The sequence below is a fragment of the Protopterus annectens genome, chromosome 1.part2 (assembly GCF_019279795.1).
Source record: "Protopterus annectens isolate FY-2018-M chromosome 1.part2, PAN1.0, whole genome shotgun sequence".
In the NCBI taxonomy this organism is placed as follows: Eukaryota; Metazoa; Chordata; order Ceratodontiformes; family Protopteridae; genus Protopterus; species Protopterus annectens.
In genome coordinates this window covers 379517506-379533031 of record NC_056727.1, presented here as the reverse complement: position 1 = coordinate 379533031, position 15526 = coordinate 379517506, and positions in this window count along the sequence as shown.

Genomic DNA, 15526 nt, shown 5'->3' with positions numbered 1-15526 from the left:
CTTTTACATTTTATCTCTGTGCATTAGCTGGAAGTGTACTGATGGCATGGGTGTGTTTGTCAAGACATTTTAGAGGTACACATGATTGCCAATGCATGGAAATGGAATGCTGTGTGATAAATATGTACAAATGTTTCAGGGACAGTTCCTTTTATAACAATTTTAACATTTCAAAGATGGTTTGTTAGCAAATGTGTAACTTCCTGTTCTTTTGGGGGCCAAAGGTGAGTTATTGTTATGACACAAACAAGGGTACACTGTTCTTTTGGGGGGAACAAAGTGAGCCACTGTTATGGCACAAACAAAGGCACACTGTTCTTTTTTGGGGGAAAGGTGAGTTAATATTATGGCACAAACAAGGAGATGTTGCTCCTGTTACTCTCCTTGTTTTGCATCCTTCCTGTTGTTCACATTTCACAGCTCTAGACTGTTTTATGTTTCTCCAATAGGTAATACTGACTATCTACCTTCTCTGTTTTATCTGCAAACAGTTATTTTGTAATTATATGATACTTATGTGTATTGTCCTTCTGTTGTCTTTTGGGGCACATAGGATTATGGCATCCAGGCATGAGAGACCCCCCCCCTTCACCGATGCTGAGAACTAGGTGATTGTGGATGCCTTTAGGCAACATGGTGCTTTTATGCTGAAGAGGGGGTGGGGAGATATGGCACCTAGGATGCACATATGTTGCAAGATAGTTGATAATATGAATGCCGCCAGTGATTATAGCAGGACATATGAGCAGGAGATCCACAGGACCACTGACATGATCACATCTGCAAGGAAGAGCAGCTGCAATGGGCCATGACCAGATGGTTACCAGGGGAGGACCTGCTAGAAAATGACCACTAACGCCAAATGAAGAGTTCCTGGCCAATATCAAGGATCAAGACAGCTCCTAGGAGAGTGCAGTAGATACTGTGGGATATCCCTCCTAGCAAACATATGGTACATTTGGGAGATGTGCCAGATATGTGACTTGTGGCAACTGCCAGGATTGTCAGCACACACATTCAAGATGATTCCAATGGCATTACACATGACTTGGTAGTTGATAGAGCGGTAGCCCTTTCTGTTTATGTTGAGCTTACCCTGTTCCCTGCGTGGTGCCTTCATTTCTATATGTGTGCAATTTTTAGCACTCAGTACTTCTGGGTACTGTGCTACATGATAGAACTCCTGGATATTCCTGGTCCTCTCCTCAAAACTACATGGAAAATATATGTGGCCCCTGGCATGTTGGAGCATAGCATTCAGGAATTAGTGGAGAATCCTCAATGCTGATGCCTATGACACACCTAGCATGTCTCCTGTTTGTCTCTGAAAGGTACCTAGAACTAAGATTCTAAGGGCTACACATACCTTTTTCTCCCCCGGGATAGGTTCCCCTCAGTTGGATCTAGTTCAGAATTGAGGATGGCAGAGGTCATAGAGTTCCTGTAGTGTGTCCCTATCCACCCTGTAGCACTCTACTATTTCTACATCATGTAGGTTTTGAAAAGTTAAGTGGGGTCTGATAACCCTTTTCCTTCTTGTTCTAGGCCTACTAGCAGCTGCAGCAGGATTGGCTTTAGCTTGTAGCACATACAAATGAATTAAAGCAGAAACAGCAGCGCCTAACATTCTGTTCATGTGGACTCCTTTCCATGGCTGTATTCCAAAACTGCTGGAATTCACAAGAAAAACCAGCACAGAATTTACAAAAATGCTTTATAGCTTATTGAATAGCACCATCATGTTGGATTGGTTGATTAGCATGCAATTCAGCTGCTTATGCTGTAATTAGAATGCCGTGCAACATACACATGGTAGAAAATGACCGTGTAGGGTTTATTGAATCTCACCAATGCTCTTTAACACCAGGAAACTCTCTCAAGCAACCACCTCACTCTAAGCCTCTCAAACCAGACTACATTGCACCAACCATTCTTTCTCTGTCCTTGCACAAAAAAACAGGGGAATCCTTTCCCCTGTTCTTAATGGATCTGCAATTCCCATTCAGCATATGCAGAGCACAATTTAAAAAAACTCCTCTATAATAAATCTAAGTGTACTTCCCACACGGCAGCCTGTATTACCTAAGCACCATACCATCCTACATATTTTCATTCACTCACCTATAAACACCTCTAACTTCCACCCCATCCCATCTAACCCACCCTTCCCCTTCCTTTTGCTTTATTAATCACCCAGCATTTTCATTCTGATGGAAATTTTATTTGTAAATATGGACATTACTTTCTTTTTGTAATTGGTTCCTATAATAATTGTTTACTTCTGGTTGTATTATCTTCTTTTTATTGCTTTCCAAGAGAAATGTATTGTTGATATGCTGTTTGCTAATACCTTGATACTGTACATTCATTGTGAAACATTACAACTGGACTATAAAATCAAATAATCAGTTATGATCAGTGTACTACACATGTAAACCAAGACAGAATAAAATACATGCCAAATTTCTGTGCTGTGATTATACATTGAATAAACTGTTCTAGGCACACAAAAGTAAGGTCTATCAGTTTAGCTCAGAGTTATCAAAGTCCTTCATTCATAATGTAGTAGAAAGTATTCTAAGAACTAAGCCAACATTGGAATGAAGAAAGGAGATTCTGCTGATAAGGATGACTCAGTTAGGGGTACAGATAATAGGCAAGAGGGTACTGGAATTTACTGGAAAAAATGGCAAAATAAACAAAGTATGGTTAGGAAATAAATAGAAAAATAAAAGTAATAGAATGGGAAGACGTCAAGAACTCATTTGGATTGCAGACCAGAGACTTCCTTCCCTATCAAGGACTGTTATCAGAGTACAGACAAAGGGAAAGGAATAGGGGATCCATAGTGTAAGACCAGAACAGGTAGAGGATTTAGTAGATTCCCAAACAGAAGCTGCTATTTAAAAAGGGATAATAAGTAAAGCATATAAAATATTTCCTGATAGCTTTAGGGATCAAACAGAAGAGGTTAGAAAGAATTGAGAAGATAAATTGGATAAGCAATTCATGAAGAAACAATGGAAGGATATATCTATGGCTCCCAAATATGCAATAAAGTCTAGAAGATTTAGTATCTTTGCTTGGAAGAGTTTGCATAGGTATTACATACCCCAAGCAGACTCCAAAGAGTTTTTCATCAGGTAGATTGCAAATGTTGGAGGTGTGATGGGGAAGAAAGAGGTAATTGGAAACATATATATATATATATATATATATATATATATATATATATATATATATATATATATATATATATATATTGAGTGTAATGAGTGGACAGACATTAAAATTTCCCTGCAAAATACTCTCTCAGAAATACAAGGTGAACACATTGGAGTAACTAAGGACGTGTTTTTTAGCTGTGATACAGAATCAGAATTGCCTAAACATAGTAAGACCTTGCTAAGTTTAATTCTGTTGGCTACCAAAAAAGCAGTTACTAGAAAAAAAGATATCAAAGTTAAAACCAACTGTACAAGAAGTTGTGAATACAATAACAGAGATAAAAGATCTGAAAGCGGCATCTTTATAAAAGGGTTGGAGCAAATTACAATGGGAAATGTGTGGAACAATACATGTAAAATAATGTTTGGAGGATGAATGAGGTTTAAAGGAAGGCAGAAATTGAATGAGCTATGTAATGTTTAACTTACAATGACTGTGTAGAAGATTATAAGTAATGTATAATATTTGCAACTGAAAATATGTCAATACAGTTTGTTTTCATTTATATAAGTGTATGATTGCCTGTGTCATAAGTGATAATTCAATAAAGATGTTTCTTGTTTAAAAAAAAAGACCTTGATCCTGTGGTCTTTGGTTTGATTCACTAACATAAAATTGTATGACTTTGAGCAAGTCACTTAACCAGACAATGCTCTTGGGTTGCCATGGAAAAGGGTCCAGTGGGCTTAGTTAATTAACAAAAAATGCCCCTCTCTTGCAGAGGTGTGGCTATAATGGGGCCTTTTACAAGGAATTAAACTACTATGGTAGGAGACTCAAAAACTGGTATTTAAGATGATGAAGAACCTTGGTATTCCTTTGCTGAGATCTTAGTGAAAAGATTGCCCGTCTAGTACAAAAAAGGCATCCTTAATCATGTCACACAACAGTCATTGATCAAGAGCAGAAGTGGAAGTTGAATATATATCCATTTGAATACGTTTATGACCTAAATATTGAAGCACCAAGCTTTTTCAAGAATTACAAATGGATAGCTTATTTTATTTGTTCCTAAATATGCAGATGACACATAGGCTTTTAATTTAATTTAGAACGTTCTTTATGACAAACTGGAATATCAGAAGTAGCCACAAGAAGTTAAAACATATGTTGATGGTTTATTAGATGACATTCCATTAGTAGATATATAGCAGCAGCAGGAAGCTTATGGCAGGAAATACATATAGTTGCTGGCAATCTTTGCCCCATAGAGTCAAATACATTTTCCTTCTTTTCTCCGTTCTTAGGCCTGAGGTTTACACATACTAGGACTGAGGTCTGTTTAATTTCAAACAATTTCTAGCTTCTTTGGTGCTGTGTCTAAATTAGAAATCTAGGGAAGGTTACAACTTATGGTAGTATGTGCCTTTATTTCTCCAGAACTTAAAAATGGTGCTAAGCCAATACATACAGAGTAATCTGAGTGGGACTATATCTAGTGATACTAGATGGACGATATTTAAGCTGGTGGTAAGTGATATGTTGGACATGTCAGGATTATTATTGGAAATATAGAGGCCTGGAGAGTTGAGAAGGGTAGAAAATTAATTCAATTTTCTGCAAAAGCATCCACCTATACATGTTCAGACGTGTAAATGTTATCCTAGCATTACACAGTTAAGTGCTTGAATCATAAGTAAATGATGAAACTGGAATCTAATCTACCTGGTTTACAACAGCTAAAGAGCATAGTGAGTTCTAAACACAGTACAGTATTGACTCATTGCTTGTTAATTATCAGATACTGCTGTAGACCACATCTTCTCTAACCATTTCTTTTTCACCTAAGTTTTATGGGCGGCTATACTCGAAAGATTTATAAATTGCATTTAAATTCATGTGGTATTTCTTATATTTGAAATAAAATAACATATTACATTATTTGTTTTTTAGGGATAACTACACAAGCCAAAAGGTGACAAACTGAGTAGACCTGATACTACTTTAAAATGTTACTACTCTAACACTCAAAGCCTGGGCAACACATTCACTGAACTTATTATATTAATTCAGGAAGAAGGTTAGAAATTATTTGCAATTAAAGAGCAATAAAGTACTAATGGTTATGAAATAAAAGATTTTATTAAATATGAGTATTTGCATGAGAACTGCAGGGAGTACTCTATTGATTCATGATAGAATTTTGTCATTTCTGGTGAAACAGGTACGTATTTGAGATAGAATATACAATGGTTCAGACTAAGAACATTAGGAGTATTAACAACATTAATGTGATCATTTCTTTATTGTACCCCAAGTATGGGCAATATAAAACATGAATATTTATGTAATTTGGAAAGCATCATGAATCACAAAATACCCTACTTTTAGGGGACTTAAATTACACAGGAAAATCCCTGGGTAATTTATCTGGGAACAAAAATGTATCAATACACTGTATTTTATTGATGTGACTCAACTTGTTACTGAAAATATATGAGGAGATAATACGTTTGACTATGTGGCAACAAACTCTCCTGATCTAATTGACAATGTAGCTGTAAATATGCTTTTAGGGAACTCTGATCATAATTCCATAGTTTTTGATCTTAGGTTTAATGCTAATAACATGGAACAAATAGAAAAGTACAATTAGGAATTAACTGACTAATAGCCCAGATTAACGATGCTCTGGGAAAATTATTTTTAACATATTCTGTGAATTCTACCTCTCACTATATACTCTGGATCCATTGTCAGACACTTAACTGTAAACTATGAAGCTCTCTTTTTAATTATTAAATTATCACTTAAACATAGGCACAACTGCATTAATAGAAAAAACAAACCTTATTAACACTTTTTTTCATTTACATACATTATACATTACATATATGGTTTCTTTCTTTATACAATTGCAATTCAGTCCAGCATTACATAAATTACTTAGTTACTGCCGTCCTTTAAACCTTAGTCCTCCTGCTGAACAATATTCTACATGTATCCTAAAATTTGCTCTGCACATTTTCTAAAGATCCCACTTCCATCTCTTCTATCTGTTTTGCAAGATTCAATCTACATATCTGAAATTGTTAGTATTTTCACAGCAATTTCAGTTGCAGTATCTAAACCATCTAGCCCATAATTTCAAGAGATATTAGGTATGTTATTTCAAGATATATTAGGTAGCTTGACAATATATGGCCTTGTCTCTTTTTTTTATAGATCTTGGACTAATCATTATCCCATGAGTGCTTCATAGCACTTGCTTCTTGGTCTGCCTAAAGATTTTTCAGTAGTTAATTAAGGTGACCCGGTAGTCCCATTCTCTGTGAACCTGCCACAGTTTGCTACAGTCCACACAGGCAAAGGATTTACAGCAGTCAATATAGATGAAGTATTTTTTTCTGCAACTCACTTGCTTTCTCTGTTATTTAGTGGATGTTTCTAATTTCAACTCTGGTGCCTTTGTATCTGACTCTTGTAGAAGCATTGTGTGTATTTTGCAGTTCTCATTCTACATATCGCTAGAGTTTGGCCTGTAGTATCTTAATATGTATAATGTTCTAATATTAAAAAAGTGCTGTTGATCAGCAATTTGACCACTCAGTCTTTCTCACTGGTATTTTATTTGGGGACTGGAATATAAATTAACTTTTTTCTAGTCCAATGGCTAATGGTGTGTTTTACACATCTGTTGGAAAAATTGCAAGTGACACTGTAACAGCATCATCTTGCAATATTTTAAACAATTCAGCTGAAATTCCATCAGCTCATGTAGCCTTGTTGTTAACCATTTTTAACCTCACTCTCCAGGATATCTGTTGTAGGTCTGGAAATACCATTCTATGCGTTAGTGATTTTAATGTTGTTCTTATATAGGCCCTCTGTATATATGTCTCTAGCATCTTCATAATATCTCCTATTTCTTTTAGTTCCTTCACATATCTGCCTTTTATCAAACCTATTGATACCCGGAAGTTTACTTCAATATTACCACTGTTCTTGAAGCCATCTCTTGCCTTACCCATTCCAGCACTTTCCTCCATTTCTAGTAAAAACTAAAAATTCTCCCACCACTGTGGTGAACTGTCTCAAAGAAGAAAAGCAGAAAACAAAGACAGTAAAATCACCCAATTCGGCTTCTTGCATTCAATGAAATCCACAAATTGGCATTGATTCAAAACCAGTTGCTGTTTAATGGACAAACAAACAAGATGAATAAAATAAAGTCAAATAAAAGTCCCTTTAAATCCACACGATAAGCGCTTTCGATAAAAATCTTCTTCAGATCGTAAGTTAAACTGGGACAATCTTTCATTTTAAATAATCTGTCTCAATAGGATTATCCAGTCCTTTTACAAACAAACCTACTTTCAACCAATCCATTCTGCTTGTTCTCCACCTTATTTGCATGTTACAAATGCATACATTTCTGTTTCCCGCCTTTTGTATGCAAATCATTGCATGTAAACCAAGTTACACATTCATCCAATCATGAATGTTATAGAATTCATACACTTCCGTTTCCCGCCTTTTGTATGCAAATCAAGCTGCATATTCATCCAATCAGTGATCTTATAAGAGCAAACAGCAATCATTTGTCACTCTTGTTTACATCCACGTATTGACTTTATAAACTTTTCTCTTCTCAAAATCTTTATCTACTTGAGGTACACACGTAGTACGCATCAAAAGAAAAATTAGGACCAGTCTATCTAGTCCACCTTCAACACATTTGCAAAGCTGATCGCTTCCATTTTCGCTTTTTAAACACACATCAGCGGTCCACAAATTGAGCTCCATTTTTAACCAACAATGAAAACCTTGTTGAACATAAAAAGGCTCTTATGCACCAATACGTATAACAGGAATCCAATAAAAGGGCGTAAAGGCACCTTTACATGTGGAAACTGTAATATATGCACATTAATTGATAGTAGTAATCAGTTTGTGCATCCAGTCACTGACAAAAAGTACATCTTTAATGTCAAGGCAACTTGTAAAAGTAGTAATGCCATTTATCTGGCAACTTGCAAAGACTGCTCTTCTTTCTATATAGGAAAAAACAATCAGTTGTTTAAAAAAGAATACAAAGGCATCAAAGAGATATTATCAATAAAGATATGCATAATGCATTAGCTTGTCATGTTGACATGAATAAAGGACACACTTTTATGTATAAAGTGATAGAGAATATTTTCATTGGACCAAGGAAAGGTGACATCGAAAACTTAACTGAATTAAGAGAAACTAAGTGGATAATTAATCTGAGGGCTGATCAACATCCTGGTTTAAATAGTATTGTTCCTCTGAAACCAGTTTTGAAACTTAAGAGGCCAAATGTAAAGAAAGGACAAATATATTCCAGAAGTGCACCTTAAGAATATAAACTGAAAAGTTAGATGACAGATGAGGAATTTTATCACTAGTAAATTAACATCATAGGAAATCTTCACATTTTGTTTCTTAGCTCCATGCTGAAACATTATTTACATCATAGGAACTAGATGGCTGTGGACATGCCTTCATAAATAACTATGCCTGTAGAAAGGAATCATTAAACCATAAGAGGAAATGTTAAGAAGCTCCTATCAAGGGAAAAGTTAATAGACGTATCCCCCAACTGTTTATGTCTTCTCCATGGCAATATTACAGCAAGCCACCGACATATTTCTATAAAATTTCCTTGTATGCAATAAACTAAAAGTCATCACAAAGGAAATGATGAGAAACCCACACTGTGAGAAAAGTCGTTTCAACATACTTAGATATTTTTACTAACTGACTGCCAACCATGGCAACATCATGGCAGCTTGGTCTTCGTAATAATTGTGACGATTTTTGATGAATAAAACTAATATCCTGCCAATATGATCTGCAGGCATTCCGTATACTATAAAGGAAATGTAGAGAAGTTATTTAGAAAGAGTGGAATTATTTTGAGATTGGGCACAAACAGATGTGTTTACAAGTAGTAAACTTATTCTTAATTATGACAATATTAAGTCTGATAATTTTGATTGTGATATCTGTTAATGAAATCCTGGTGACATGCATTTATATACGGAAATCTTGTAAAGGGAATTTTAAGCCTTTGTAAAGAGGTTAACATCAAAGGTTTTCATTGTTGGTTAAAAATGGAGCTCAATTTGTGGACCGCTGATGTGTGTTTAAAAAGTGAATATGGAAGCGATCGGCTTCGCAAATGTGTTGAAGGTGGACTAGATGGACTGGTCCTAATTTTTCTTTTGATGCATACTACATGTGTACCTCAAGTAGATAAAGATTTTGAGAAGAGAAAAGTTTATAAAGTCAATACGTGGATGTAAACAAGAGTGACAGATGATTTGCTGTTTGCTCTTATAAGATCACTGACTGGATGAATATGTAGCTTGATTTGCATACAAAAGGCGGGAAACGGAAGTGTATGAATTCTATAACATTCATGATTGGATGAATGTGTAACTTGGTTTACATGCAATGATTTGAATACAAAAGGCGGGAAACGGAAATGTATGCATTTGTAACATGCAAATAAGGTGGAGAAAAAGCAGAATGGATTGGTTGAAAGTAGTTTTGTTTGTAAAAGGATTGGATAATCATATTGAGACATATTATTTAAAATGAAAGCTTGTCCCATTTTAACTTACGATCTGAAGAAGATTTTTATCGAAAGCGCTTATCGTGTGGATTTAAAGGGACTTTTATTTGACTTTGTTTTATTCATCTTGTTTGTTTGTCCATTAAACAGCAACTGGTTTTGAATCAACGCCAATTTGTGAATTTCATTGAATGCAAGAAGTCGAATTTGGTGATTTTACTGTCTTTGTTTTCTGTTCTCCTCCATTTCTATGTATTGCTCTTTTACATATGCTTCATTATGCGGTGGTGGTGCTGCGGTAGCATTGTCGCCTCACAGTAAGACGTCCTGTTCAATTCTCAGCTAGGGCATTTTCTGTGTGTAGACATGCGTGAATGGGCGTACCTTTGTTAAAGGTTGTGCGTCAGGTCTGGCAACTCGGCATGTAAAAATCTGCTGCCAATCATTAGCGGACCGGAGTTCTGCTCTGGCGACTCCTAACCAGGAAAAGTCGAAAGAGACAACATCTCTTCTTGTGTTCTTGGGAACTTTGCATTAAATCTGACATTTTTATCTGCCTCCACTGTTTTTTGCTATCTTCCTCATCCACTTCTAAAGGTTGCACACATAACTATTTTGCTTTGTTAATCTCCTTTACATTTGCAATATTTTTTGTCACCTCCTGAACAGTGTCATCATTTACTTTTCAGTGTTTTTTAGGCACTTTATGCAGCAGGCATAATGCTTTATATTTGTTCTTTATCTCCACTATATATTCATATGAAATAGTGTTAACCTCACTGCTAGTTCACTAAGAGGCTTTTTTTGTTTTTCTTTAATTTGAAATGTAATGAAAAGCTAATACTCTGAGTCAAAGTCAGCCCCAGATGTTGTTTTTGCTGACTGTATAGAGCAATAAATAAAATATTGATAGCAAAGTATATAGTCACTGTGATTTCAGTACTGACCATCTGGTAATAAACATGTACAAAGCCACCCCTTTGGCTGGAGTGCATGGTATAACCAATAAAATATCATGGCAGAATTCTATGTCCCACTTCATTTCATACACTTTAGCCAAGGTTCCCTATCAATTAAGTTGTTCTTTGACTGTCACATTTAGCATTCTAATAATTTACAAGGGCAATATCTCTTATTTTGGGGTTAGATCTAGAAAGTGATATAGAAGTGATTGTCTTCAATATTTGTCCTTGCAGAATAAATATAAATCACTGCAATGTGGAATTATTTGCCTTGAAGACAAAATGAGATTATTCTATTGTATATTTTTGGGCTGTAATCAAACATTCATTTTTAACACCCTTTTATTGACTATAAAGACTATTCAAAATCTTTTTTTATGACTCTGGTCTACAATAGAAGGTTTGATGATTAACTGATAAAAAATGACCCATTTAAGTCCTGTTTACATCTCTATTTCTCAAGATGTCATTTTTTGTCATTTCATCTTTAATAATTTCAACTTTACCCTGGTTTGTAGTTCTTGTATACCAAATTGCAAGTGTTTTATGGTTCTTTGCACTTTCTGTATCTTCATCTTTAATCTATCCTCTTCGTAAATTTTAGCATTGATTGTACTTGTTCTCAGTTATTCACACTAGAGTGCTGGGCATATTAAGCCCTTGGGTGGAGGGGTCTCATATTCCAATATAATTTTGATATGTCCCTGTTTGATTTTTTTTTCCTCCACAGAAATTTCTGTGGAAAAATGTAATGCATGGGATTGCCAATACCTTCTCCAGTGGACTGTATGTACTCTGATATGTTTTACAACATCTGTGTGCCAGTAGCAGCTCTACAAATTAATTCTCATTGATTCAGTGAGGTACATAAGACCCTTCACCATATGGTGATATTTTAACAACGTTATTAATAGACAGCAAGACATCAAACATTACAAGTTGTCAATATTACAAAGAAATCCTTAAAGACAGATTTTTATGCTACAGTAAGATACTAGATAGTAGTTCTTCTTTGATATTTCAAATGTGGCAAAAGACAGTAACATTTTCCTTTAAGTGTGTTCCTATGTTGTAAAAGCAAATAATGCAAAACCAAAGCAAATGCTGAATTACTAAAAACACGAACTATATACAAGCCATATGATACATCTATCAAGTGCTAAGTATAAATATCTTTGAAGCTGACCCTTTTATGAATACTCATCCATATTCTCATCTTATTCTTCCCCATTACAAAGTAAGGAGTCACTACTCACGCATTAATTTTGTAATCACTTCCTAATACATAGATATTCCACTGAAATCTCTAGGTCATATACCTTAGTTGCTAGAAATCATCCATTGGGACTTCATCTCTTCTCTCTGTGCTCTACGTCTTGTGTATTTATACATCAAAGTAAGGAGTAATAGATAAAAATCATAGTACAGTGACATAATCTTTGTATCCATGCCTAAAAGAAATAAGTAAGGATTTATTTCTCTTCTTTTGTAACAACTTTTAAGTTCTCAGCCAATATTTTTCCAGAGCTGAACTACTGCATTCTCCATGTTTTGGTGATCTTTTGGTGGTGGTGGGGGGGGGGCATGTGTAACCAAGGCTAGATACAAAATCTGTTGCTTGTTCCTGGAGTAATTTACATGTATTGACTTTCTACTGATCCACCCACTGTTGTGCTTTATACTTCAACCCCCCCCCCCCCACAGTCTCTCATCATCCCCCCCAAGCAGGGTGCAAGGGAGTTACAGGGTAAATAATAACAAAGAATCAAATGTTTGAAGTTTATAATTATACTTACTTTACTGACAGATTTGTGTTTATCTAACTTGTGCTTTGTAACCATTGATGGTGAAACTAATTTCTACTTGTAATTGTACCTTCTAATTATGACTTGCAACCATTGTTTGTACTTTAGCTGATTTGCCAGCAATTGTAATGGTGCCCAATATTTTTTCATCATAATTCTACTGTTTCATAAGGACTATTTATTTTAATAGCATAACGCTTTACAACTGGTGTTAAATAAACTAGAAATGTTACCTGAACTGTAGAGATCTCACAGAATTATCAAGTTCTTTCACTGTCAAAAAGAGTTTGTTGGATTGTAAGTTAAGTGTTTGTTAAAACTTCTTTTTAAAGTACTTGCCAGGTTTGGAGCTATTTTTGCACGTTTCCTGCCTTATCCTTAATTGTTTGGTGTTCCTTTGCTGTTCAGGTGCTAAAATGGTGCTGTTTGAAAGATTAGCCTTGTAAGGGTGTTAACAAAAGAGTACTATTTTCTTCCTTCTGAGGATGTGTTGTTTAAGGTGGCAAGCCAAGTGGCCCCATCACAGAAACTGTTTTACAAAACTTTATTTCTATATTTACTATGAAACCACTTACCATTTCAATGCATTTAGTGGTGGCAGTGTTCCATTGCATATAGTTTATTCCATAGTAATTTAACTGGATTTCTACTGAACCTTGAAAACATCTTTTTTTTTTTTTCCTTTTTTTTAAGCAGGTTCACTGGAAACTTAAGTATACACACAGCAGGCTCATCCAAATAGGCAGTCTGAGTCCATTCAATCCAAATCGGCATAGTGACTAGTCTGAAGACAAGTGCTTCAATGTCCTAGTTTGTAAGCAATAGTTTTATAGTCTGTAAACCATCCTCTACTGACATCCTGGTCAGCTTTTACTCTCTCCTTCATAACAGACACTGACATTTACTCCTCCTACTCAAACTATTTCTTTCTCTTATATTTTTTTTCACTTCTTCTAGACTTGTTGCTCCCATTATTTATATCCTCCTGTCTTTTTTTAGTGGAACTCCATGACTTTAAGGAAGTCAACCTTGGTCTCCCCTTCCTTTCTTATTTCTCCTTGCCTGAGACAGTTACTAAAACAGTTTCAGCTCTGAAATAGTATTTGTGCACAGTCAACATTGATTCAGTGTACTCAACTGTCTGTTTAGTGTGCTGGAATTTAATGTATGTAACAGTGAAGTCTGCAGTTTGAACACCAGTCTGTGGGCTATATTTGTATTAATACAATGACTGGCCATTAATATTCGAAAACGAGCATGTTGATTGGGAAGCCCAAGCAGCATGCCCATTGTAAATCTGAGCATATATCAATGGAAAAAGGTCCAGTCGCCTGGACTTTTTTCCATTAATGTATGCAATAAAAAATTAATTTTATTTCATTTTTTTAATAACCTCACAAAAATGGAATCCTAAATAAATGAGAGAGATGGCATGGAGAAAAATAAAAGTATAATCAGGTATGATATACAAAATTAAACAAATGTACCCGATTATCCTTTTATTTTCTGTCTCATCTCTCCTGTACTTTAAAAGCACCCCAGTTTCTTTTATATTTTTTAGTTAAAAAAAAAAAAAGAAATGAAGCTATTCCTTTCTCCGTTGCTTCCTTCACATCGCACTGGTGTACTGCGAAAGCATGGGAATGCTCGTCCCCCACACATGCTCAGTACATCAGCAATGTCCTAAGATACCAAGGCAAAAGCAGAAGAGCACCACGGTGCCATTATACAAAGACATTATTTAAGAAAAGTAAGTCATTTTTTTCTTAAATAATCTCATTGTATAATAGCAATAACCGACTCTGGGATATGGTATATAATTGCTCCATTTTCTTAGACCACAGCTGTCCACTGTCTCCCTTCCTTAAGTTTATTTTTCTTCTTGTGTAACAACTTTGCATTTTACTCTCCTACTAAAACTGTGTCCAGCATCAAGACATTCATCTGTTGTTGCAATAGGGCACAGTTTTAGTTGGAGAGTTGGTCCAATACCACCTTGACCTGACTAATGGTGATAACAGTAAAAAATTCCACTTGACATTTTGAACAACTGTGTAATGTAAGGAGGTTTATATGGACTTTGAAATGCAAAGTCCAAAAGCCCACCTTAATCCCCACAGAGCAACAAAACAATGAGAAAAAAGTAAGCTAGAATCCAGTACTTCAGGTCTGGAAAAATACTGCCTGAGAACTCAAAAGGTTGTTACACAAGACGAGAAATAAACTTAAGGAAGGGAGACAGTGGACTGCTAAAAACAATGAATTGAGCACAGTTAAAGTAGGAAGTACCAGTGGGACTTCTGTGGTCTAAGAAAATGGAGCAATTATACTGGACAAAGTTCTTTGTTTTAGGCTGCCATAATATTTGTAGTTTACTATAGCAATAACCAATGATATCTGTGTGGTATATTGAAGATTTACCAATATGTGGTGTAGTTTAATCATGAGGGTGAAGTCCAAGTGATTAAACAAAGGCAACCATGGGTAAATCTTCAATATACTACATCACGGAGTTGGTTATTGTTATTATACAACAACATTATTTAGTATCATTTAAAAAATTAGCAGAGATATTCAGATATTCACCCCGAGCCGTCTTGTCCCACTGTTCATAAAACCATCACTTTCAACCTCAAAATAAATCAGTCACCTAATACATCTCAGCAAAAAAAAAAAAAAAAAAAACAACAGAAACCAAATCACCTTACTAAATATGAACTTAAGAAGTATGTGCGATATAATCCGTGCTTATCTTGCCACATACACTCCTGATGTAGTCATAGCTACTGAAACCTGGTTAAAAAAAGAAATAAAGGATAATGAGACCCCCCCCCCACCCAAGGATACAGTATACTCAAGCAGAGACAAAACAAGCATGCAGGTGGTGTAGAAAGCCTCCATAAAAATTCTTTAACCATTACCATATTTCCACAGGAAATACCCAAATTTGACAATGTCAAACTACTAATAACACCCCTAAAAATTAA